Source organism: Peromyscus maniculatus, chromosome 16, assembly GCF_049852395.1.
Source record: "Peromyscus maniculatus bairdii isolate BWxNUB_F1_BW_parent chromosome 16, HU_Pman_BW_mat_3.1, whole genome shotgun sequence".
NCBI classification, from domain to species: domain Eukaryota; kingdom Metazoa; phylum Chordata; class Mammalia; order Rodentia; family Cricetidae; genus Peromyscus; species Peromyscus maniculatus.
In genome coordinates, this window is record NC_134867.1 from 67,448,474 (window position 1) to 67,476,176 (window position 27,703).

At 36.6% G+C, this 27,703-nt stretch overlaps 3 long non-coding RNA genes across 8 annotated transcripts in view; 2 read left to right on the forward strand and 1 right to left on the reverse strand.

The window, feature by feature from the left end:
- LOC121823055 (uncharacterized) overlaps positions 1-4,316 on the reverse strand; it is a 144,861-nt gene extending 140,545 nt beyond the window's left edge. For both annotated transcript variants that reach the window (XR_013045192.1, XR_013045191.1), the window contains exon 1: positions 3,976-4,316. This is a non-coding gene — a long non-coding RNA (uncharacterized LOC121823055). The remainder of the gene's footprint in view (positions 1-3,975) is intronic.
- Positions 4,317-4,319: 3 nt separating this feature from the next.
- Positions 4,320-27,703, forward strand: part of LOC121823113 (uncharacterized) — a 147,019-nt gene continuing 123,635 nt past the window's right edge. The window contains exon 1 of one of the 5 annotated variants that reach the window (XR_013045189.1): positions 4,320-4,605. This is a non-coding gene — a long non-coding RNA (uncharacterized LOC121823113). The remainder of the gene's footprint in view (positions 4,606-27,703) is intronic. The other 4 variants (XR_013045188.1, XR_013045190.1, XR_013045186.1 and 1 more) reach the window with 4 other exon arrangements.
- LOC121823056 (uncharacterized) overlaps positions 11,961-27,703 on the forward strand; it is a 29,473-nt gene continuing 13,730 nt past the window's right edge. The window contains exons 1-3 of the long non-coding RNA XR_013045193.1: positions 11,961-15,525; positions 18,232-18,271; positions 19,891-19,949. This is a non-coding gene — a long non-coding RNA (uncharacterized LOC121823056). The remainder of the gene's footprint in view (positions 15,526-18,231; positions 18,272-19,890; positions 19,950-27,703) is intronic.

Below are 27,703 nucleotides of genomic sequence, written 5' to 3' on the forward strand. Positions count from 1 at the left end.
TGCACTTCCAGGTATGCTAATGAATAATTATCATTGTTGTTTAAGCTAGTTTGAGCTCAGCTTTCTTTTTTTTTCCATCTAGAAGGATCCTAGCTAATTAGATATTTTAATTGTTTAAACATTCAAATTTAAGATGTTCTGTGTACTAAGTAAGAACTGTGGTTCCTTAAAGTAAGGCTCCTATCATCACATCAGGACCCTTAATATGCATTAAACACTTTTGCTCAATTTATAAGGAAATGATTGAATAAATTGCTTAGGCCCCTTGCATTTAATAGTTTTCAGTTTTCTCACAAAATAGGCCAAATTAATTTGTTTGAACCTTTTGAAATAAAGTGCAACATTCTTAAAGCTCTGTATTAGATAAAAGCTCTACTGAACCAACCAACTGAAAGGGTTCTTTGATTTAGTCATACAAAGGCCAGCTTCTCTTCAAAGCCTTGTGACTTTACATGGTTTAGCATCAGATGTAACTGTCAACCCCCTTGCACACCATCCCTTCCTATTTAGGAGCTGGATAGGACTCATTAAATGGCAATATAACAATAGGGGTCAATTATATTTTTATCATGAAGTAATCATTTTTCTCAGAAAAGCTCAGGCACCCATCTGTGGCCTTTGCCTTAGGGAGGTAGTTTTCCTTTGATAATCTCACCTATTGAACTGTCATGTTTCATTGCTCAATTAATTTAGCCTAGGATATGGTTCAATAAAATGCCCCCTCTACTCAGGCATTTTGATGACTCTCTGTGCTCTTTCAGACAAAACACAATGAAGTCATAGCATGAGTTCCTGCAGCTGCACACAAAAGCTTCCAGACCCTGGATACCCCAAGGTATCCTCCTGTGACCCTGCTTTGGGGCAGATGGAGACAGAGTGTCACTGATCTTTCTCTATGCCTCTGAGAAGCAACCCAGCTGTTTTTCTGTGGCTCAGTATAGTCAGGTTAAACAAATAACTAAAATTCCCAATGGAGATCTGTGCCTCACATATGACCTCTCAACTCAAAAATAAACCCTTGTCATCAGTGAAAGAGTGATTTTATCTGACTTGTGCAATGTCCAAAACATCTGTTTAGTCTTCCGTTCAATGATACATTTGAATCCTAATAATGCTAAGCAGCCACCACTGGCTAAATATCCTTTTTAGTATAATTAAATGTGCTAATTCTTTCTGTTATAAAAGAAGCCCAAGGATGGAATAGAACAGAAAAGTTATTGTCACCACACTCTAATCTCACTTTTCTGTTTACAGATGTATTATCAAATAGAGTGAATTTCCTTCGAGAGATGCTTTTGTATGCTCGGGACACATGCTGACATGATATACGTGTGTATATCATGAGTCCAATCTACATATATGAAATCTTTTTCTGTGCAATATTATGTGTCCAGCTTTATTACTTAAATAGATAATGTTTGGATGCAGATAACTTCCATTCGACAATGAATGTAGGTGCTCACTTTCTAACATTTTAATCACCCTTTATGTTAACAACTTTAAGATTTCTCTTTGCAAATCTGAAGATCCACAATATAGTTACACACTCTTGGAAACCAGTGAGAGTAAGCTTACACTTAATTTTTCATTATTTTATAGTCAGTCTTGGGGAATTGCCTAGTTTTGTGTTCATCTTTCTTTTAGGCTGAGGTTTTCTTTTTGTATTTATACAAACTTGTAATGGGTTTATGATATTTATAGTGGATAACAAGTTTGGGCTTTACCTTTGCTAGATACTTGCTTATTTTTTCCCTCTTACGTGCCAATTTTTTTCTGTAATAAGTATGTTCATTTTGTTTGTAAGAATATATTTCCATATATACAAGTATATATATGAATATATATAGTATATATATATAATGTGAATTGGCAAATTTGAATATATTTATTATATATGATGGGTTATCTTGAAGTATATATGAATTGATCATGGAATTACTAAATATATGTAGTTAACATGTTCATTACACATTTGTCATAGTAACAAAATTTAAATTGATTAGTAGTGGTTTTCAGAAAAAATAATGCTATTGATTATAGTCACAATATTTTACAATTGATCTCTTGAACATATTTTTCCTATGTAATGGGAAGTTTGTATCTTTGATGAACATCTCCTCTGCCCCTGCTAACAACCATCCTCTTATTTACTTTATGTCATCAGCTTTTCTAGCTTCAGATGCTAGTGACATTTCTCGTATTTTCTTTCTGTAGGTAATTAATTTTAATTAACATATTATATCCTCTGGGTATATCTATGTTAGCCCAAATGATTGTGGCTTAATTGTATTCTATTGAATACATTTACCACATTTTATTTATTTATTTGTTGATGGATTCCTAGATTGATTCTATATTTTGACTACTGTAGGTAAAACCACAATAAACACAGGAAAGCAGATGTCTATGACATATGGATTTAATTCCTTTGGATATGTGCTCACTAAAGGGATTGTTGATCATCTGGTAGCTCTATTTATAATGTATTGAGGTTTTCTATACTGTTTTACATCATGGATATAGAAATGAATGTTTCCATCAACATTGCAAACAATTTCCTTTTTTTAAAATCAATGTGCTTCCTATTTGCCTTTTTAAAAAATCAAATGTGAAATATTGTTTATAACCTACTGTCATAGTGATTATTTAACTAGTTTTTCTCTGTCCCACCAGCCAGCTCCCAAATAACGACACAGAGACTTATTAATTATGAAAGCTTGGCCTTAGCTTAGTCTTGTATTTAACTAGCTCTTATAACTTAAATTAACCCATTTCTAGTCCCCTGTGTTCTGTCATGTACCACCATCCTGCTTCCCCCATGTCTTCTTGTGTCTCTCTCTCACGCCTAGATTCCTCCTCCTTCTCTTTGCCTGGAAGTCCCACCTATACTTGCTGCCGAGTTATTGGCTGTTCAGCTTTATATTATACCAATCGCAGCAATACAACTTCAGACAGTGAACAAATATCCAACAACAATTTCTTCTATTTTTGTCTAAATAAAAAGGAAAGGTTTTAACTCTAGCAAAGTAAAACTGTATACAATAAGAACAATTATCAGGTAAAAATTACATTTACAATGTCCAGTCCGTTTTTATTTGGCATAATTGGAGAAAATACTCTATTATCTATTTTATCTTGATGAATTTAAAGTTTTATATCTAAACTATTTTTATCATAACTTGTATTACCATCCTTAAACTATCTTTTTAGACTTCAAAACATTTTTTAGATTAAACAATTGAAGCTTTTATGTCTGTCAACCTTATATACTTTATACCTCTTTTGTGAATTTTTTTTCTGAATTTGGTAATAAGGAAAACTGTAATTATAATTATCTCATCTCCAAGTGTATCAGAGACTCAAACAAGATATAATATTACCTGAGTAAACAGGAAGTGCAGAGCAAGAAAACTCCAAAACTACAGAAACCACAGAGACAGCTGGCTGCTTGGACAGTCACCAAGTTTTTTCTGCAATGTTGGGGCATCCATCTTTGGTCTACAGGTCTAGAATATCCGACATACTTTTCTGTGAAGCAGGAATTTTGAAGGACTGTCCTACCATGTTTTGGCAAGGTTTGGCAGTCACCTTCTTTTGTGTCCTGCTTTTCCAATTTGGACAACATACTGCCAGCAGTCAAGATAAGGGCAGTTTCTTGCCCCGTGGCAAGCAAATAGACTAAAGAAGCAAATAGGTGTAGTTATTTAATATCTGTCAAAATAGACTTCAACCCAAAACTTATCAGAAAATATGAGAAAGGACACTACATACTCGTCAAAAGGGAAAAAAATCCACCCAGAGGATATTGCAGTTCTAGACATGTATGGACAAAACACAAGGGAACCCAAGTTCATGAAAGAAACACTATTACAGCTAAAATCTCATACTGACCCTCACACAGTGATAGTGGATGACTTAAACCAGAGAATTACTTTAGAAAAATCAGGCCTAAAGGCAGTTATTTTAAAGAGTTACCTTTGTGCTTCCTTCTACAAAGAGAAAATGATGAGCTGTATTGGGAAATATGTTGCCTAGGTTACAAAAGGAACAGTAATCTGGCAATCAAATTCTCAATGTTCAACTGATCTTGAACAGAAAACTTTTAAGAAGAAAACTCTAACAGAAAACTCTCAAGAGGAATCAGTGGGGAGCAAGGTATCATCACACCTGTGATCCCAGCAATTGAGAACCTGAGATCACTGCATATTTGAGGCCAGCCTGGGCCATGCAGTGTGACCCTATCTCAATTGAAAGGGGAAAAAAAGACAAAAATTAATGGGAGATCTCTGCATCTGCTTCCACCAGTCACTGGATGGGATGAGAGTTCTATCATGACAGTTAGGGTGTTCGGAACCAATAGCTGAGGAGCCCCCATGGAACTGGATCAGGCCCTCTGGACAAGTGAGACAGTTGATGAGCTTGAACTGTTTAGGAGGCCTCCAGGCAGTGGGGCCAGGACCTGTCCTTGGTGCATGAACTGGCTTTTTGGAACCTTTTTGGAGACACTTTGCTTAGCCTTGGTGCAGGGAGGAGGGGACTGGACCTGCCTCAACTGAATCTACCAGGCTGGGCTGACTTCCCAGGGGAGGCCTTGCCTTGGAGGAGGTAGGAATGGGGGATGGATTGGGGGGGAAGAATGGGGAGGTGGGAGGAGGGAGGACAGGGGAATCCATAGCTGATATGTAAAATTAAATTAATTATAAAATAAAAATATTTAATAAAAAATTAATAGAGTTAATGCAATTTAGTTACAACAAGTTGAGTGTCACCTTTGGATGTTAGCAGCTGTATCACATTACCCACATTTTCCACAAAGAGGAGAATAATGCCTTTAGTTTAAAAATCACATATTTCTACATGTTAAACATACATTATAATATACTGGTTATAGTTGAAGAAATATTTGTCAAGGATATTATAAAGCATGCCCACATCTTTAAACTTGAGGTTTATATTTAATGAAATGGATAGCCAAAGAACAGGTTCACAGGATCCTATTTCTCACTTTGAATGTCAATTGACAATACAGTGGTGTTCTTTAGAAATTTACTGAGATGAGACTCCCCATAATAATGTAAATACAAGAAGACTTACAGAAAAATTGACGCGTTCAGTAACATTCATGGTGAAATAAAGCAAAAGTAAAAATCAGTCTAGCAAAACCTTGTTTGGGTTCTCAAGGTAAAAACAAACCTCCTCATACATTTATGTAAACCTATGTTTTTTTCAAGAGGAAAATTTGTCAAAGAAACTGTAAATAAAAAAACCGTCCACATACATTAACTTCAAAACTCTGTCTCTAATGTATATTAGTAGCATTTATGTGGAGAACAATCAAGGAATAGTTTATAACATCAAAAGCCTGGAAGTTTGCTGTCATATGGCAAGCACTGGTTGGACAAATAGTACTGCATTTATAGTAAGAATATTACATAGTCATTAAAATAAATGAAGATAGATATTGGTTGTGACAATCTGCAAAAGATTGTGTGTATAGCATTATACTATTTTAAACAATTTACATTCCTCATTTTGTACAAAGGAAAGAGTGCTCATAAATCCTTAAATATACAGAATAACTGAAATGATACAAAAACTAACAAGACAAATTTGATATTGAAAGACAGAGTGTTAGATTTAGAAAGAAGACCATTTTATAGTTTCTGTGGTATTTACATTTTAGTTTTATGCACTTATTTTTTTCCATTATATAAGTATTTGATTTATAACCACAGTACTTGATCTACTCTTAGTTTACAATGAAAGCCTCAGGTGAACTGCATCCACCTAAGTCCCACCACAATTTAGAGAAGTTTCATTTTTCTACAGTTTCTCCAAATCCAAATTTTTAACAAAATATATTATAAATAAACCTCTTGTACTATTGCCTATTACATAATAAGCATCCAATAAACAATATTACTGGTACTCTGTCTTTATTAATATTAATGGCAAAATCAATTTCATAACTTTTAAGATTTTAAACTACCATATGGCTACACAGGTCAAGTTTAAAATCTTTTTCTGATATCCAAGATAAAAGTGTGAATAGTATTTTTAGGATTATAGCAGCACCTTAGAAGATATGTAAATGTCTTTAAATCTTTCTTGTCCTTTTTGTTCACATTCCAGCAAAATTTACTGGCTTAGAAGGAAGCATGGCGGATTATGAATCAATGAGAGTGATACAAACTTGTGTTGACAATTTGAGTTGTAGAAACAGCTGCAGTTTAAAAAATTACACCAATGTTTATTTCTCTGAAATACCAGGAACAGCCCTTCTGCAGAACTGCTTTTATAAACAGTATTGCTTTAGGTAGTGGGATAAATTATGTCCCAGAATTCTACAGAGCATGTCCTTGTATGTTCATGTGAACTCTTACAGCACAGAGACAGATTTTGGCAAATTCTCAACACTGTTGATGACAGATGTTCACAGAGGCTAATATTTTAAATTTAATTTAGGCAACCACTTTTCATAGGAATAATATTTTGATAATCTTCTATTCACTCAGTTTTGGGGGCTTATAATTTTAGGTACTGAAGGGTTACTTGCTAAGAGAACAACGTTAAGAAACCACATGAAACCATCCTGCTACTTTTGAAGAATTTTATGTTTTGTCAGAATTTAGTATGAGAGCTGAGGGAAATAAATACATAAAATTAGAAAGTTTTATAAATTACAGGCAATATAATATTTACAAAAGCATTTTTTAGTATTTAAAAAGCAAGTCCACTAGATGACTTTTAATAGAAAAAAATACCAAAGTTATCAACATCACTTTCAGCCTTTGTATTTTACTTTCCAATAGAAGATGTAGCAATCCTTCAAGTAGACATTGGCTGTGGTTGATATATTGTGCACCTTAATAAACTTATCTGGGGGTCAGAGAAGAGAACAGCCACTATATCAAACATAGGTTTAGGCAGTGGTAGCACACACCTTTAATCCTAGCATTCCAATGGCAGAGATCCGTCTGAATCTCTGTGAGTTAAAAGCCACACTGGAAACAGTCAGGCATGGTGACACGTGCCTTTAATCCCAGGAAGTGATGTCAGGAACCAGAAAGGTATATAAGGCATGAGGACCAGGAACTAGAGCCTTTTAAGCTTTTAACTTTTAGCAGCATTTCAACTGAGATCCATTTGGATGAGGATTCAGAGGCTTTCAGTCTGAGGAAACAAGATCAGCTGAGAAATTGGCAAGGTGAGGTTGGATGTGGCTTGTTCTGTTTCTCTGATCATTCAGCATTCACTCCAATACCTGGCTCCAGGTTTGTTTTTATTAATAAGACCTTTTAAGATTCATGCTACAGTTGGAAATGTCATTCAGTAGATGTGCTGAGACAAGTGACTTTTGTCTTGGAAACATTTTGATACACCAACAGTAAGGTCTTCTCAAAGCTGACAATGCCCTGAACATCCTCAATATTGAAATATTTAGAAGGAAACAGCAACAGTTTAATGTGACATTTTATTGTAACACACAAATATTTTACCATGGATTTATACAGAAGATAATGTAGATTCTGACAATACAAAAATAGTTATTAAACATCTAATGTGTCTGTTATTGAATGATGAAACAAAAAAAAAAGGATAAGGCAAGCTTGCCTCTCAATTTTTCCATAGCACACAAAGGCAGTGATACACCACACTTAGCTTACTGCAGCTGAATGAGGATATGGTACTGCTGCTCCTGAGATCCCTTTGCTGATACAGAGGAGAGTGCTGTTAATCACGCCTCTAGCTGGTATTGCAAGTAGTAATAGTAAAAATTCACTGTGAGTTTGGAGAATGATTGCAAATGACAAGCAATGAAAAGAACAAAGGAACGGTTTGAGAAAAAGCTGAGAGAACATTAAAATGCACATGCTTCCTCCTGGACATAGCGAGGCAGAACAGAACACAGAAACAGCAATTAGTCTGTCCATTTGGGTAGATGTAGTTGGAAAGGGAGGCTGGGCCCTGATTATGTGTTATTTAAATTTCTGTGGTAGGTGTTGAATAATTCTTGAAGTTAAGTGGAAAATGAAAGACAGAAATCAGATTTAGGAAGTCTTTTCCATAGTGACAAAGACTATTCTCAGATACTTGAGAGACACAGTACATCTGGATGACTCCAAAAGCAAGAAGACAGAGCACTATCAGTCATAATTCTTACTATAAATAACTATGAGGTTATTGAGTCATTTAAGGGCAGTATAGGTAAGAAGGTGAAACAGATGTGGGAGCTTCCAATGGATGGAGTTTCTAAGAGCAATATAATTGGTGCAGTCGGGATGAAGCATGGAATTTAGGAAGATGGCTTTGAGTGATGAGGCTCATCAGAGGCATTGCTAGATGGGTGGAAACAGAAACCGTAGCACTGGCTAGGATGGGTGGAAGGGGCACTCCCGGTATTCCTTCACTAGGAAATAGTTTAGTAATTCTGCAAGCATTGCACAGTAATAAATGTATATATTTTTCCACATTTAAGGCACCACAAATCCTGTTCCTCAGTTTAATCCTCACCATATTTTAGTTATTCATTAATTTTGGCCATTTGTAGCGATTCTACCTTATAAATTACTAGCCATTCTCCGTCTGTTGCTACTACACATAGGCAAGCTGCACTTATTTATCACTTGCATAAGGCAAGAGCTTTAAGAAATATTACAGATATTTCCCTCATATACATGAATACATGAATGTTTAAATGTTTATACCAACTGATAATTATCAGAGTTATTCTTTTTGTTTGTCTTTTCATTTCTTGGTTAAAGGACATCCTACCCAACACATAACCAATGTATAGTAGTCTCTCCTTATGCTTGCAGACATTTTCATGAGTAACCATTATCACACCCGGAATTAACATACATTATTATCATTTTCTATAGTTTCCATAATTGATTACACTTATTTTTAATTGTTCATTTGTAAAAAGGATTATTTAAAGAGACATGTCTAGACTCTAGATAACACTTGTGCTGATATAACCATAAGGTTCAGTTATGGATGCTGGAATGCAATAGGGCTCAGTAGGTAAAAGTGCTTGCTGCCAAGTATGATGACCTAAATTGGATGCATTAGACCCACATGGCAGAAAGCCAAACCTGACACCTGCAAGTTGTCCTCCGGCCTTCACATGCACATTGTGGCCCATGTGCTTTCCACACACAAACAAATAAATAAACTAAAAATAAATAACTTTGTGTTCCTTTAGCTGGACATTTTCATCATTAACGCAAAGAATATTAAGAATATTCATGGCTTACTTTCTGGTATTGAATAGGTCAAAATGCATAACTGTACAAAAACTTAGGCATGCTTAGCATGAAACCAATTATATGATAGTTACTCAATTTAGCTTCTCTTCTTGCTCAGCATCTCCTTGCTCTCCCCAGACCAGCAAAATGTGTTTAACTTTAAGTCAAAATTACTTAAGCTGGCCCACACACTGCACATGTTTGTTTTCATAAGTTAGCTCTGTACTCCTCCACAGTGTGATTCCTTCCTTATCATTGCCTTCCTGATGCTCTGTGCTTAACCCACTGAAAAATGTCCTCTATGGGTTTCATCTGGTGTGTCATTCTCTTGCTTCATTTGCTTGTAACAATATTGTGTGCTTTCCTGTGGTAAAACTAGCTGGTAATGAGAATTAAACTCAAACTAGACATTACTTTCTTAGGAAACTTCTCTGGACCAACCTTTGTGGTGGTATTGTGTTCCCCAAAATATTGTGCACCCTAATAAATTTACCTGGGGTCAGAGACAGAACAGTCACTAGATACAAAGGCTAGAAAATGGTGGCATTCACACCTTTAATCCTAGAACTCCAAAGGTAGAAATTCTCTGGATCTCTGTGAGTTCAAGGCCACACTGGAAATGGCCAGGCATGGTGACAAATGCCTTTAATCCCAGGGAGTGATGGTAGAAAGCAGAAAGATATATAAGGTGTGAGGACCAGGAACTAGAAGCATTTTGGCCTGGTTAAGAATTTTGGCCTGGTTAAGCATTTGGCTGGTTAAGCTTTCAGGCATCTAGCAGCAGTTCAGCTGAGACCCATTCTGGATGAGGACTCAGAGGCCTCCAGTCTGAGGAAACAAGACCAGCTGAGGATCCAGCAAGGTGAGCTAGCTGTGGCTTGTTCTGGTTCTCTGATCTTCCAGTTCACCCCAATACCTGGCCCAGGTTTGATTTTATTAATAAGAACTTTTAAGATTCCTGCTACAAACCTTAGATGGGTGCTATATTCATGTGTGTGTGTGTGTGTGTGTGTGTGTGTGTGTGTGTGTGTGTGTGTGTGCGTGCCCTCACAAGCATGCATGTAGAAGACAAAGGTTGATGCCTCATGTCTTCTTTAATCACTCTCTATTTTTTCAAACAAATAGAAACATTTTAATAATGGACTTATGAATGAAGACTTAGACACAGTAGAAAGGTAACTAACACTGTGGTTGACAAACACACACGCACAGGCTTGGCTCTGTCTTCTTTGTCTATTTTAAATTTCCTCAATCAAGTTTAATAATATAGGTATAAAGTTAAAAATAATGACCAAAGTATTAACTTAGTTGTCTTTGGGTAAAACATACCTGTATTTTATTGAATTCTCATCTGGAATGAGGTATGCGAGCAGTTACTGTAAAGTCTTGCTATTAGAAGAAATGGTTCCTAACGTTTGAGGAATCCCATCTTTTCCTATGCATTTTTCCAAGTCTAATCAAGGGCCTGTCTATTCCAATGCTCATTTTAATCTTTCACTTTCTAAAATACTTAGCAGTTCTAAAAATTGAAACATCATTCCTTTGAATGCCTTTTTCCTTTACTGGAAATTCTAAGTGATATTAGAAAGCTAAGTCAATCTTTAAATTTTCTTTTCCCCCTTTTATTGAAAATAGATTGTTTTCTCATACAATATATGCTGGTTACAGTTTCCCTTCCCTCTGCTCCTCCCAGTTTCTCACCATCAACCCTCCCACCTGGATCCACTCCTTCTCTGTTATTAGAAAAGAACAGACTTCTAAGAGGCAACAACAAAACATAACAAAATAAATATAGAAAGAAAAAACAAACCTACCACATTGAAGATGGACAAGACAAACCAACAGAAGGACAAGAGCTCAGAGAGAAGGCATAAGACTCAGAGATCCACTGGCTCACACACTTGGGAGTTACTTAAAAATACTAAAACAAATGATATAATACATACACAAAGGATATATGAAAAGGACCTGGTGCAGACCTGTGCAAGCTCTGAACTTGCTGTTTCAGTCTCTCTGAGTTCATATGAGCTTTGTTCAGTTGATTTAGAGGATCTTGTTCTCCTGGTGTCCTCCATCCCCTAGGGCTCTTACATTTTTTTTATTACAAACCTGGATGAATATTTTCACCTCAGTCAAACCTTTATGAATATGTATTCAGAGGTTTCTCTTTTTTCATTTTATATACCAACCACTGTTCCCCCTCCCTCCCCTCCTCCCACTTTCCCCCCACCTCTCTCCATTCCACCCCCATCCACTCCTCATAGGGTTCCAGATGGCCTAGTTGGGGGAAGGATAGAGAGGGAGAGCAATGAAAGAGATATCTTGACAAAGTGAGCCATTATGGGGTTAGGAATAAATCTGGTGTTAGGGAAATCCCCAGGAACCCACAATGACATCCCCAGCTAAGACTCATAGCATTGATGGAGAGGATATTTAAACTAGCCTCCCCCTGTACTTAGATTGGTGACTACCCTAATTGTCATCATAGAATCTTACACTTTTTCTGCCTCCTTCTCTGCAGGGTGCCCTGAAATTGGAGGGGAAGGATTTGATGACTATATCTCATTTAGAGCTGTGTGTTTCAAGGTCTCTCTCTCTCTCTCTCTCTCTCTCTCTCTCTCTCTCTCTCTCTCTCTCTCTGTCTGTCTCTGTTTTTCTCTCTATCTCTCTGTCTTTCTTGCTCTGTCCACCCACATGCACACGTGTGTGTGTGTGTGTGTGTGTGTGTGTGTGTGTGTGTGTGTGTGTAATGTCTGGCTGTGGGACTGTATTTGTTCCTATCTGCTGCAAGAGGAAGCTTCTCTGATGATAGTTGAATAAGGCACTTATCTATGAATATTGCAGAATAGAGTCATTTTTATTACTACATAGTTAAGACCAATCGTACTTGGAATTACCCTAGGTCTTTGGGCTCTCTAGTCTCTGGTTCTTGGTCACTCAAGCAATGTCAGGTATGGGATTCTCCTTGGAGAGTGGGTCTTAAATCAAATCAGACATTATCTTGTTACTTTTACAAGCTTTATGTCACCATTGCCACAGCATATTTTGCAATCAGAACAACATTTTATATCAAAGGCTTTGTGTCTGTGTTGTTTATGTTTCTTGTTTGGTAGTCTGCAGAGTACTTTCATGTACCAAAGACATTAGAATGTAGGGGGTGAAGGTTCTATGTAGGCACTAGCTTGACCTCTTCATGTTTAACAAGTTTTGTTGGTGTTGTCTTTAGCAATGGGACTATGTTGTCTTGCTATTTACTTGTTGCTATTTATCTTGTTGTGGCTATTGTAAAGGGTGATATATCTCTGATTTCCTTCTCAGCTTCTTTGTCCATTGTATATAGGAGGGCTACTGATTTTTTTGAGTTGATCTTGTATCCTGCTATGTTGCTGAAGGTGTTTATAAGCTTTATCAGTTCCTGGGTGGAATCTTTGGGGTCACTCAAGTATACTATCATCTCATCTGCAAATAGGGAAAGCTTGACTTCTTCCTTTCCAATTTGTATCCCCTTAATCTCCTTATGTTGTCTTATTGCTCTGGCTAGAACTTCAAGTACTATATTGAATAAGTATGGGGAGAGCGGACAGCCTTGTCTCATTCCTGATTTTAGTGGAATTGCTTTGAGTTTCTCTCCATTTAATTTGATGTTGGCTGTTGGCTTGCTGTAAATTGCCTTCATTATGTTTAGGTATGTCCCCTGTATTCCTGATCGCTCCAAGACTTTTATCATGAAGGTGTGTTGGATTTTGTCAAATGCCTTTTCTGCATCTAGTGAGATGATCATGTGGTTTTTTTCTTTGAGTTTGTTTATATGGTGGTTAATTTGGATATTCATTCTCTTCCTTTTAGTTAATTTGGATAAAGATTTGCCAGTCTTACAGGTTTTCTCAAAAACCACCTGTTTTTCTCATTGATTCTTTGTATTGCTTTTTTTGTTTGTTTGTTATTGACTTCAGTTCTGAGTTTGGTTATTTGTTGCTGTCTACACTTTGGGGGGATTTGATTTTTTTCTTTTTTTCTAGAGCTTCCAGGGATGCTGCTAAGTTGCTGGTATAAAATCTTTTCCATTTTGTTTGTTTGTTTGGTTTTAATATAGGCCCTATGTGCTATGACCTTGCCCTTATCTGCCTTTATTGTGCCTCATAAGTTTGGGTATTTGTGTTTTCATTTTCATTAAGTTCTACAAAGTCTTTAATTTTTTTAAAAATTTCTCTCTTAATCCATTTTTCATTCAGTGGAGGGTTTAGTTTCCATGAGTTTGTAAACTTCTGTTGCTGATATCCAGCTTTAATCTGTGGTAGTCTGAGAGGATGCAGGATCTTATTTCAATTTTCTTGTATCTCATAAGATTTGCTTTATGTTCAAATATGTGGTCAATTTGGAAGAAAGTTCCATGAGGTGATAAGAAGAAGGTATATTGCTTTGTGTGTTTGGGTGAAATGTTCTTCAGATATCTTTTAGGTTTGCTTGGTTTAAAATGTCTGTTAGGTTCAGCATTTTTCTTATCTATTGACTTATCTAATGACTTATCTATTGGTGATAGTGGGGTATTGAAGTCTCCCACTACGAGTATGTCAGGAACTCAATGTGATTTAAGCTGTAGTTGTGTTTGTTTTATGGATTTGGGTGCTCTTGTTTGGGGGGGCATAGATGTTAAGAATTAAAATATCATCCTGGTGGATTTTTCCTTTGGTAAGTATGTATTGTCTTTCCCTAACTCTTTGGATTAGTTTTGGTTTGAAGTTTATTTTGTTAGATATTAAAATGGCTACACCAGCTTATTTCTTGGGTCCATTTGCTTGAAATATCTTTTTCCAACCACTTACCCTGATATAATGTCCATTCTTGATGTTGAAGTGTGTTTCTTGGATGCAGCAGAAGAACAGATCCATTCTGTTAGTCTGTGTCTTTTTATTTTAGAATTGATACCATTGATGTTGAGAGATAACAAGGACCAATTATTGGTGAAAATATTAAGGCCATTCCATGTAGTTAAAAGGGTGGTTTATTTTGTGGGGTAACTTACAAGTGAAGGAATAGGTTACAAGGTCTGGGAAAGGTGTAGCACAGTCTGGCAGTGTTATCTGGAGAACTCTGCTTGATCTACCTCCAGTGTCCAGGGTCCAGGAACCAAGAGAGCCAGCCCTTCCAGATCTCAGGTATTCAGGGTCCTCTCTTGGCTCCACCTTGTAGGTGTGACAGTTACCAAAGCCTCAGTGGGGATTGGAACACTGGAATGGCTACCCACTACAACCAGTGATTGCTGATTCCTGTTTTTTGGTTGTTGTTGTTGATGGTGGTGGTAGTATTTATGTGTTTCACTTCTTTTGATTTTGCTACTGTTTGATTATTTATTCAGTGTGTATGTGTGTGTGTGTGTGTGTGTGTGTGTGTGTGTGTGTGTGTGTTTGATTGTAGTTAACCTCTTTAGTTGGAGTTTTGCTCCTAACACTGTCTTTAGGACTGGATTTATAAATAAACATTGCTTAAATTTGGCTTTATATTGATATGTCTTATTTTCTCCATCTATGGTGATTGAATGTTTTGCTGAGTATAATGTTCATAGTCTCTTAGAGTCTGCAGCATATCTGCCCAGGTCCTTGTGGCTTTTAGAGTTTCCACTGAGAAGTCAGGGTGTAATTCTTATAGGTCTGCATTCATGTTACTTGTTTTATTTTCCCTTGTGGCTTTTAATATTCTTTCTTTGTTCTGTAAGTTTAGTGTTTTGATTATTAATTGCCAAGGGGACATTCTCTTCTGATCCAATCTATCTGATATTCTGTAAGTTTCTTGTATCTTTATAGGCATCTCCTTCTTTAGGTTAGGAAATTTTTCTTCTATTACTATGTTGCAAATATTTTTCTGGGCCTTTGAGCTGAGATTCTATTCCTTTATCTATTCCAATTATTCTTAGATTGGGTCTTTTCATAATGCCCCAGAGTTCCTGGGTATTTTGTGTCAGGCATTTTTTACATTTAACATTTTCTTTGACTGATATATTCATTTTTTTCTATTGTATCTTCAATGCCCGAGATTCTCTCTTTCATCTCTTGTATTCTGTTGTTTTCAACAATAGAAGCTTGCCTCTGTAGTTTCTGTTTGATGCTGTGGATATTGCTCTATATAAATAAAACACTGATGGCCAGTGACCAGGCAGGAAGTAGGTTGCCAGGCAGGAAGTAGGTGGGACAAGGAGAGAGGAGAATTCTGGGAAACAGAAGGCTGAGGAGGGAGACGCTGAAGCCACCGCCAGGACAAGCAGCATGTAAAGACTCTGGTAAGCCACCAGCCACGTGGCAAGGTATAGATTTATAAAAATGGGTTAATTTAAGATAAAAGAATAGTTAGTAAGAAGCCTGCCACGGCCATACAGTTTATAAGTGATATAAGCATCTGAGTGTTTATTTTATAAGTGGATTGTGGGACTTCGGGGCTTGGGGAACCTGGAGAGAAGCCCTCCAGCAACAGTTTGAAGTCCTAAATTTTTCATTTCCAGAATGCTTTCAGTTTGTGTTTTCTTTATTGTTTATATTTCTGTTCTTCAGATCTTGAACAATTTTATTCATTTAGTTCCATTGTTTGTTTGTGTTTTTTTTTTTTTTTAAAGGATTTACTTATTTCCTCTTTCAGGACCTCTACCACTTTCATACAGGCTGTTTTAAGTCTTTTCTTGTGCTTCAGTTTGTTGGAATATTCAGGGCCTTCTATGGCAGGGTTGCTGGATTCTAGTGGAGACATATTGCTCTGTTATTGATTGCATTTTTATGCTGATATATAACCATCAGGGGTTGGGAATATTATAGTTCTAGGTTCTGATATCTGGCTTTGTCTTTGTTGGGTGGGTGTTTTGTTCCTTGGTTTCCTTTATGGATTTTAGGAAAAGTGTGGTGGCTGTGTTGCCTGGTAGGAAATGCTCTGTGAATCTGATAGGTATGGCCATTGGGAGGTCCAGGTAAAATGTGTTTCAGGATACTGGGAACTGACACTTAGGAATGAAAATAGGTTAGGGGCCTGAGGGGGGTCAAAAGAGGGAATAAAGCAGAGTGTTCTGCTAGGATCTGTTTATTTAGTCTTCTTGGAATGGGAATTGAGCATGAAGAGAGGTCACCCAGAAGGTCTGCTATAGCACTGGGGATGATACTGGGGGATTGAGTCAGGAAGAATTCAAAGAGAGGGGATGATCTACAGTCAGTCTACCTGATTTCCTGGCAGCAGTGACTTGTGAGTTAGCAGAGAGAGCTTGCTGTAGTTGGGATAAAGCAAGGAGTAGGGGAAGGAAGTCAAGAGGGGGAAGATCTATGGGGTCCACAGGAGACGTGTGCAGGGAAGGAAGGAAGGCTGCAGCAGAGGTTCCTGTTGAGACTGGGGGATTGGATTTTGTGAAGGTCTTAAGTTAGCTTTGGCCTGTTTCTTTGGCCTGCTCAGGTAGTGTGTTCTCACTGTGAACGTCTGCTGATACTGGAGGCTAGGATAACAGATGAGATGGGGGACGGAAGGTTGGAGGAGAAGACCTTTGTGACCTGGGGATGGCGTCATAGAGGAAAGGGAGACTGCAGCAGGCATTCTACTACAGAGCTGGGGCATTTGATCTGGAGGAGCAGAAGGAGAGGTGAAGATCTCTCTCCATTTTATATTTGAGACTGTCTCTCACTGAACTTAGTACTTACTAATTGGCTAGACCGACTGGCTAACCTGTCTTTGCCTCTTCCGCTCTGCTCCCAACACCACAGTGCTTGAGCTATGGACCAGGGTTACCAAGCCTGACTTTTTCTGTGGATTCTGGGGATCCAAACTCAGCTCCTGCTGTGACAGGAAGAACTTCACCCACTAACCCATCTACCCAGCCCATCTTAGTGGGACTGGGTCCTGTCCTCAGTGCATGAACTGGCAGTTTGGAATCTGGGGCTTATACAGGGACACTTGGCTCAGCCTGGGAGGAGGGGACTGGACCTGCCTGGACTGAATCTACCAGGTTGAACTCAATCCTCGGGGGAGTCTTTGCCCTGGAGGAGATGGGAATGGGGGGTGGGCTGGGGGAAGGTGGAGGTGGGGGGGTGGGAGGAGGGAGAACAAGGGAATCCGTGGCTGATATGTAAAATTAAATTTAATAAATAAATTTAAAAAATGAAAAAAAACCCCAAATAGACCATATAAAAAATAAAATAGTGATTCAATGAAAAAAAATATATTACTTTTCAATCTATTGCTTTTCTTTTTTACTTTCCCCATGTTCATGAATATTATTAATCTATTTGTACATACAACAAAACACTCATGACTTTATAACCAATAATTACAATTCTTCACATTTCAACGGGCTGAGTAGCCAAAGGGACATCAGTTTCTGTGTCTCATAAGGGTTGGTCTGTTTTCAGGATGGGGTTTTAAATGCTTGTTCTCTATATGGGAATAGTGCTGAGTCCCCATTTTGCAAAAAGATGGAAAGGTGAAAGACTGAGTTCATGAGATGTCACAACTCACCTGTATATACTCTCATACTTTAATCATGATATAAAGATGTTACCATTTACTTATACCACATTGGTATAATATATTTCAACACATAAATTTTGGAAACAGTTTTTTCATTTTGCTAAAAATGATTCTGACATCTAGCTCAGTGTGTGGTACACAATGTGTTCTTAATAAATTCTTCATCACACACATATGGCATTCTTCATGTGATACAGAATCTAGAGTTTATGCTATATATTTTTACCACCAAGAGAAAGTGAATTAAACACAGCTACTATCTCTAGTCCTCTTAAAAAGAAGGCTATGTGTAAACATACAAACATCATTTGTTAACAAGTTATTGTTAAATAAACTTAACAGAGATTGTTAGTATCATGATCAAAATAAAATGAAAAAAAATCTTATTGTTTATGGTGGCTCAACTCATAACAAAAAGTTTCAATTAATTTTTATATCAATAGAAATGTTTTATTATTAGTTAGAGAAATAAAAGGAAAACTTTCCATAGGTGCCACAGAACTTGCATCCAATCTGGTGTTGGTTTGAAAGTAAGTCATGCTCACTCAATTTAAGCATTTCAGCATTTTAAATTAATTTCTTGGATTAAAAACTATCTCAAGCTAAGATACTTGATTGACTAAGAGAATGCTGTAAGAATAATGGATGGCAATAAACAGAAAAACATTATGAGGAAAGATGAATACAAAGTTTTAGATACTTTATTGAAATATTTAAAAATAATTACATAATAAAATTTAATAAATTGCAATTATTAATACATTTTAAGTATTCAAAGAATAGTAACTAAACTTAAAATGCAGTCTAAGAATGCAAGCTAATGATAAAGAAATATTTTGTTATATTTGAGTAAATGTAATTTAGGTAAAAGCATAGATAATTTAATTATTTCAATTAATATAATCAGATGCAAAATTTAAAATACACAGACATCTATCAAGACAGGAAATATGGAAATAGTTAGTGAATAGTTCATATAATTAATGTAGAAGTGCTAAATGCACAAATTGTATACTTATACTTTTTAACCTAATCATGCTTAGTTTATGTATATGGTTAGTGTAAAAAATTTGAACACTTTTCATAATTTTTACTAATTTTGCTTTGCTCTAAAGAAAAAGCAAATGAAATCAATGTTTAACTGTATTTGAAGTGATATAATGTTGACATTCTATGATGTGTGGAATAATGTATAGTGATTGTTGATCACATGGTACCTGTGAATACCTATACCTTTTTGATTTTACGCTCAGTTAAAATTTTTTTGAAATGTTTAAAAATGCCCACAGCAAAGGCAACACATGATGATTTAGCAATATCAGAGGCAGCTCTGTGTACCAACATTCAACCTGGCCAAGAAGCCCACAGCCAAGTCTCCCAGAATAGGGAGCTGAGTGTGTGCTGTCTGCTGTCCCCATTGCCTCTCAATTCAGAGATAATTCAGGAGCTCTTAGCTTACTGGGTAGCTGGTTTATATTTCTATTTAGGCAATTGCTTTATAGGAATTTTTTCATGTACATGGAAAGAGACATAGAATATTAGAAAAATATATGAAAATAATCAGAATTACTATTATCTATTAGAAGAAAACAACATTTCAGTTGATAGTTGAAGAATAAATGTGTGTGAGTATGTGTGTGTGAGTGTATGTTCATGTTTGTGTGTCTGTGTGTGTGAGAGCATGTGTATATGTGAGCATACATGTGTGTGTGCCTGTGTGTGTAAGCATGTATGCATGAGAGTGTGCATGCATGTTTGAGCATGTGTGGGTGTGAACATGTGTGTATGTGTGTGAACATGTGTGTGAGTATGTGTGTATGCCTTTCTGCGTGCCTGTGTGTGTGTAAACGTGTATGTTGGGAAGAACAGGATGGTTAACTCAATGGATGGTAGGAGGTGAAGAGTATTGATAAAAAGGAAATGTATCAAAGATGAAGCAAAAAAGTCAATTGCTGCACCATTTTTACTCTTAAATGTAATGTTGTTGTAATGCTAATTTCCAGACTTTTGATTTTCTTGCAAAATCTAATTTCTTCTGTGCTTTTTCAGTTGGCCTCATTATTTGTTGTTTCCATAATCTCAAGAAATGTATTATCAGTCACGTTTTGCTATTGCTTTCATGTCTGTTCCTTATGTTTGCCCTTTTTAGAAGAGCAAATCAATTCCACCAGCTATGGACAGATGTACATGTCTCTGCAGTAACCTAAGGTTTGTAACAAAAGAATTGGAAAGGAGGAAGGGAAGAACGGAAGGTAGAAAGGGAAGGAGAAAGAGAGAGGGGGAGATTGGGAGAGGAGAGAAAGAGAGAGTGGAGGTGGGGGCTGGACATTATTGTCAAGTTGCAAACTTTCTGGTTTACTCATCAAATGGAATTGCAGTACCTTTGTTATTCATGTTTATAATGTTTTTCAAACCAGTTGACTCAAAAGATCCACATGTTCCTTAACTAAGCAGATACCAAGTCTCTGTTTTGTACACAGAGAAATATAGCATAAGTATAGAGAGCCGTTTCCTTGGAAGACTAAAACCATAGAGCAGAGATATGTCATCCTTAAAATCACTCACACCTTTTTGTCTGCATCTGTTGAAGTACACTTTGATAAGTCAGTATCTCCAATGGATGACACCAACATAAATAAATGACCCACAACTTGGACCCACACACAGCATAACAAGTATACAAACCTATGATCTGCATACTGCTTCTACTGATTCTATTGACAAAGAATTACATAGCACTTGATTTTCTTATAATGTCCAAGAATATTATATAATTTTGAGGTGCTTGATTTTCAAGATGCCCCAAGGATCAACTTACTATGCTTGTGCTAAGGAAGGCTTAGGTCATTAAATCTGAGAATGTGTGTATATGTTCATATATACTGGTAAGGCTTCATGGTAAACTGATAAGAGTACTCTTGACTCCAATTGCAAAGTAGTTTATATCAACAAATACAACATGGCAAATTATATTTTCTTCAGCAAATACAGTGATGATTCAAAAGGTACTGTTTATGGCCCAACATTCACCCCATCGTTATTGCCATCAATCACTTTTACATTCCAATTAGCCTCTCTGGTCTATCAGTTCAGCTCTCCCATTAAGATATAAAATGCAGAATTGTCTCATTATAATGATAGAAAAATGGCCATGTGTGGCTAAAAATAAGACAAAGATTTGGGAACTGCTTGCTCTATTTACCACTTCTTTCTCTGCTGTCATTCTTTTGCAAAAACATGAAAGATAACCATATTGTTTGTAGTCAGAAAGTTTTCCAATAATTAAATAGCTATAGGAATAAATGATGTCATCAGCATAAGACTATGATATAATATCATTATGATTATGGAAAGAAACGAGGCTCATTTCTGAGTTCTCACTGAAACGTCATCAGCCAACCTCAGAAGATAGTAGTTCTTTTCATTCTTTTCAAGCAGAGGATAAAAATTAGAAATGGAGAATGAGAAAAAGCTCTGTTAGGTAAGCAGACAGCATGTTCTTTCATCTTAATGCTATTACATTTCATCTAACAAAATTACATAATTCCAAAGAAAGGTGTATCTAAAAATGATCAAACTGACCATCTCTAAAATTGCAAATGGTATTATGTCCACATAAAGCATATAATCAATGGCATTCTTGTCAGAATTTCTCAAAAGTCTATTTTACAAAGGGTTCTTTCAAATTGATGTCAAAGAGTGTTCAAAAGAAATATTGCTTTTTACCAATAGCTAATAATAAGAGTAGTTCAGCTCATGAAGCCACATAGTATTATCTATGCTACCTGGAATGAAAATTGAGTTAACTGAATAGTATATTTAAAATTTTATACCCTTGTAAAATAAGTATTATTGGTGTTTTATGGGCTTGAGAAGTAAGCTTTGGGAATGTTATAAATTGCATTAAAGTCATATTGTGAATTATATAGCTGGCATAAAGTCATTTATTCATTTCAATATTCAATGCATATGTACCCTAAGTCGAGCAGCATAGTACACATAGGAAACAGTCATTAAGTATGCAGAAATATTATTGTTACTATGACACATACTGTGATGGAAGAGAAATTAAACATGCTAGAAAATAACTTTTCTAAGGAAAGAATAAATACTAATTATAGCTCATTAATGATAATTATGAAGAGAATATAACATAAAAGCCTTAAGAAAATACAAAAAATATTCTAGAGACAGAAATGAGCTGTTTATGCGTTTGAAGTGATAGGAAGACAGTTCAATTGGAGAGTATAGGAGTTATATGAGAAAGTTGTGAAGAACCAATGTATTTCTACACAACCAGCCAAATTAAAACGTCTAGCATTGTCATTTGAACCAACAAAATGATAGCAGTGTTCTGTACAGGTGTCCAGCTGACAGAGATATTACCAATTTCTTCTGCAGGAAGATAAGACAGCTGTTTGCCATATGGCACACTCAGATAAAAGTCACTAATTGTCTTTCCGGAAGTTTTGCAAGAACTAGTGGCATGAATGTGAACACGGGTATGATGGTTTGAACACGGGTATGATGGCGTGAACATGGGTATGATGGTGTGAACATGGGTATGATGGTGTGAACTCAGGTACGATGGTGTGAACTCGGGTACGATGGTGTGAACACGGGTATGATGGTGTGAACTCGGGTATGATGGTGTGAACACGGGTATGATGGTGTGAACACGGGTATGATGGTGTGAACACGGGTATGATGGTGTGAACACGGGTATGATGGTGTGAACACGGGTATGATGGTGTGAACACGGGTATGATGGTGTGAACATGGGTATGATGGTCTGAACACGGGTATGATGGGGTAAAACTTGTATCCTGTCACTCTTTTGCCTTTGCCATTTATTACCCTTCACCTAATTTATGAAACATGCCCCCTCAATTGTTTCTAGCTTCTTGGGTCTATCTGACATCCATTCCCACACATTAAACTTATTACTAAAGAAAAATTTATTTCCTAAACAAAAATTTGCTCTTGGAACTCTTAGATTTGATATGCTTCAAGTTTCTCTCCTCATCCATAACATTAATTCTAAATATAGTTGATGGACTCCACAAAGACTTCATCCTTGACAACTTGCTATCTTCCTGCTCTTTACATACACAACCACCATATACCTTCCCTCCCTCTACCTACTAGTACACTTATGTTCCTACCCTCTAGTATTGCTAAGCAGAGCAACAGCAGTGGTATTTTACATGAATATCATTGGAAATACAGAACCCAGGGCTCCATGATTTCACTTTTAAGGAATTAACAACTTTATGACTTAATGTTTTTAATTTGAGATAGTATACTCACTCTCTATACAGTTCAATTTTGTACTTTCCAGGCATTGTATACAATTTTGTGAATAAATTTTTCAGCATCTATATTAAATTTATTTCTAAATACTATGATATGTTTGTTGTTTTGATATGAGAAATTCAATTGCCTTGTACAATTACTTGTTACTATAGAGCAGTGGTTCTCAACCTTCTTAACACTGTGACCCTATAATACAGTTCCTCATGTTGTGATGACCCCCAACCATAAAATTATTTTGTTGCTACTTCATAACTAAAATTTTGCTACTGTTATGAATCATAATGTAAATATATGATATGTAGGATATTTGATATTTGACCCCAAAGGAGTCATGACCTACAGGTTGGTAACTACTGCTATAGAAGGTTATGTTTGATACTTTGATAAGGAATGTTCAACCCTTTGACATTGTGGTATGTAACCTTCATTTTAAATTATAAATTAGATGGAAGAATAAAATGTTACACTTAAGACTCACAATTTTCAAAATGTTTAAAACTCTACTGTCATTTTGTTTTGCTTTGTTTTTAAAGCAACATGTTATTTCCCCTAGTCTATTTTTTCTCTATTTCCTTTTACAATTGTGGCTACTATACAGTTTTATCTTTACCATTTATACCCATGCTTTTTTTTTTCTTTTTTCTTTTGTTTTTCAAGACAGGGTTTCTCTATGTAGCTTTGCGCCTTTCCTGGAACTCACTTGGTAGCCCAGGCTGGCCTCAAACTCACAGAGATCCGCCTGCCTCTGCCTCCTAAGTGCTGGGATTAAAGGCGTGCGCCACCACCGCCCGGCCTATACCCATGCTTTTTAAGTATTCATACTATAAAGTACATAATCTCTCTTTTTCTCTCTTTCTCCTTTCCGGCCTCCCTCCTTCAGTCCTCCTCTCTCTCTCTCTCTCTCTCTCTCTCTCTCTCTCTCTCTCTCTCTCTCTGCATGTGTGTGTGTGCGTGTGTGTGTGTGTGTGTGTGTGTGTGTGTGTGTGTGTGTGTTTATTTTGCTTTAGTTTGTTTTCTTCCCTAGTTCCTAGTTCATACTCTGTTCCAAAGGCAGGCCTCCTCCAGGAGCACGTCAAAATGGAGCTTGCTACATATCCAATAAAGCAACAACAACAAAACAAAACAAAAACAACCAGGCTTTCCTGGGTCTCCCTGTCCAGTCTTTAAACAATTGTAACTATTCAAGACAAATCCATAAAACCCAAAATATGAGGCTTGAGGAGTTTCTAAAAAGCTAGACATGGTGGCTTATGGGAAGAAAACAAGAACTTTTGGATCCATTTGCTGAGAACTCCCCAGGAATGGAAATTTCTTCTCTAAAGATCATTTCAGACCTTGCCCTATGTACCCTTTCACCTGGCTGGTAGTTTATACCAGTTTATAGTGTTTCCAGCTAAGTGATCAAAACAGTGAAGTGTCTGCTGGTTGAGCCCTCACTCTGTAGGTTCTGGCATTTCTCCAGGTAGGTGGTCTTGTAACTGAACTGGACCACAGGACAACCAACTTGTCCACAGGACTGATTGTGTTGGTGGAGAAATCTGCAACCTTTCAGACTCACAGGAGAATAAGCACAGAGTAAAAGAAGTTTGGTTTCCAACACCCGGAGACAGGTGGAGTGAGTCTTAGCACTATACACCCATGAGGAGACTAGCTTATGAGTTTAAATAGTAAGAAGAAATATTTAAAACCATGTCTGTCTTTGAATATTCTCCCTCCAGGTTCTAAATGACATTTATCATTAGAGAACCTTGTTTTGGGGACACACTTTAAGCCCTGTCTCTCCTATAGTGCTTATTAGCCTGCAAATCCTATGAGTTAGAAAATAAAATATAACCTCAAAGTCAGCAGGTACCAGCAGGGGACAAGTAAGACTTGGTTAGAGATCTGTTAGCTTTCTAGTTCCCCACAGACATGCTGATTTGAGCTTCTGAACATTTCTTAATATTTTATCCATTCTGTTCAATATAACTTTTAAAACTGTAAAATTTATTAACATTAATATTGTTTTCAATGGACAAGTTGTGCACACCGACAGAAATAGGACCAACGGTTCTTTTCCACCCTTCCTAAAGTATAGTCTCTGCTGGGAAGGAGTCTTGATCTGCAATGCTGATCATTTCATCTAGTATCCAACAATGTTTTGCTATATAACAGTCAGTAAACATTGATAATAAGCAAATGCATAGGAAACATGGCACAGAAAACAGTATTGAGATATTGAGCAAGAATTATTGACCAGAGAAATGCAAGTATTTTCGTTAGAAAATTAATAGTCTTTATATCAGTAATTCCTATTACTTCATAATAAATCCATTTACTTGCTTTGCATGGAAAACCCAAATGTAACCTGGAATAAGGAATCCTTTTTGGAGCAGAGGAGCTTGGTACAAGGGAGGTAGCTCGGTGTAGCACTTATCTAGCAAGGGCTGAGTTCAAGCTTTAGAAATGAAAAAAAAAATTAGAAAATGTTAAATTCTATTTCTGGTAATGCTGTAATCCTGGACCTTGTATTTTGTCTCTGAGTTCTCTTTTTATTTTTAATTTCTAAAACTTAGATCTCTAGGTATTAGCAAATATCATACTAAAAATCAGGTGGATTTTACAAAACATTGAAAAGCATGGTTGTAGCCTTTCAAAGGAAACAGAGCCTGTCTGGGTGTTTGGCTTACAAAGAACTCCCACCCATTATAGATACTATGAGAAAATGAGATTCCACCTTAGGAAATCATGAATGATTACCATCATCTCTCCTTTGTGGAAGCACCATATAATTTTCATTGGTTTGTTTCATTTAAAGTTATTTTAGGTTATTTTACAAGTACGGATATGGGAATTTGCCATTTTCAAACTGATAGAATTTCTAGAAAAGCAAAATTAACACAATAGGAAATATTGGTTTCTCAGTTTAAGTGATTTATCTTTTTCCCTGAGTAAGAATGATAAAAAAAATATTTATGGCAAAAGAAAATCATGGGATACACAGTGGTTGCTGTTTCTCTTCAGGAAATATATAAGTTGACATATGCAACAAATATTGTGTACAGAAACCATTTCTTCAACTCCCACTGCATCTAAAATTACCACACAGTGTTGATGGATTCCCATGAGGATTTTTTTTTTTTTTTACAGCACAGGGTAAAGGGAAAATCCCGAGAGCAAGAAAATTCAAAGTAAAGTAGACTATCTCAAAGAAACGAAAGAGCACTGAGGATTCCAAAGGGTAATAACTAAACTAACAGGTGTTAAGAGATCAGATCAAGGCTATGGAATTAACATGGTATTATCAAAAGGCATTCTAGGCTTGTGATATTTAAGATTACAGTCAAAAGACTGAGATCACGTGTGTGTGTGTGTGTGTGTGTGTGTGTGTGTGTGTGTGTGTGTGTGTGTGTTGCTAAGGTTAGGATCGCAAGAGCTTCTCAGAGGCAATAACCTTTTTATAGAATGGGAATAACACAGAGGGATTGCAATCGTATTTTGAAAACAAGCCAAGTAATAACACGTCACCAGAAATCTTGAATATTTTATTTGGAATCTGTCCAGAAGGTAAATCAATAGCCATAGGAGTCCAGGAAGAACAAAGCAAATTCTCCTCAGACAGCAACACAGAAAGACAGACCCACAGTGAACCTTAAGACTCTCAAACTACCGGCTCTCAGGATGAGTGAGGAGGGGCTGTCAAGATATGTGGTTTCCAAGGCTAAAGCAAGGAAATGGGAGTGTGAATTTCAGGATGCTGAGGTGCCTTTGGACAAGGAGCCCTGGGTGCTGCTCATATGAGAGCTTAGATAATGCAAAAAGCCACATGTAGATAAACAGTGCAAATAGTTTAGGATTTGACTATAAGGGTTATACATTTAAGTTTTCCCTATGAGGTAACTGCATTTCTTTAATGTGCGAGTAAAATAAAAATACTCCAAGAAAATGCCTTTGAGACCTTTGCAACCCTGAGCATAGGAGGTTGTACTCAGCCTACATTACCTTTAGTCCTGCTAAGGTCTGCTTTCAACTGGAGGCATTGAGTCAACAGTGTGACTGTATGCAGAGTACCCTGGGCACAGGCCGGAAACCCATCCTGGTTGGCCGTTTTAATCCTGGCCTTTCCATATCATTTTCAGTTGTAGTTTTTGGGCATGCGCATCCACAAACTAAAACATCCTCGTTTAAAGTCAGTGGCAATTTTTTTTCGTTTTATAGCAAAAGGTATATTATTATAAATACACTGTTAAAAGAAAGATAACCAACAAAATAGAGCAAAGCACTGCCCACCTAAGAAGCCCTTTTCTTGGTAGACAACACATTGATTTGCACATACATATGATGTTCTCACAATTGATCCAATTTATGTTAGCTTTTTTTTTAAAGTATACCAGGAAGCTAATATTGTGTGCAAAGTGAAAAGATAAGGGCTTTCTTTCCCTTTCTTCTGAACACAGTGGTTGACATCTGTGGTGCTTTTTTCTCAGCTTAAATAAACTTTGTATCATGTTGCTTCTACTAAAGGCAAAAAGAAATATGCAGAGAAATAGTATTTCCAAGTCACTGTGCCGTCATCCAGGCAGTGTCCCCGGAAAAGGTCATTGGGCAAATGTAGTATATATTGTATAGGACATAAAATAATTAAACAATAAGTTCTTATTTACTAA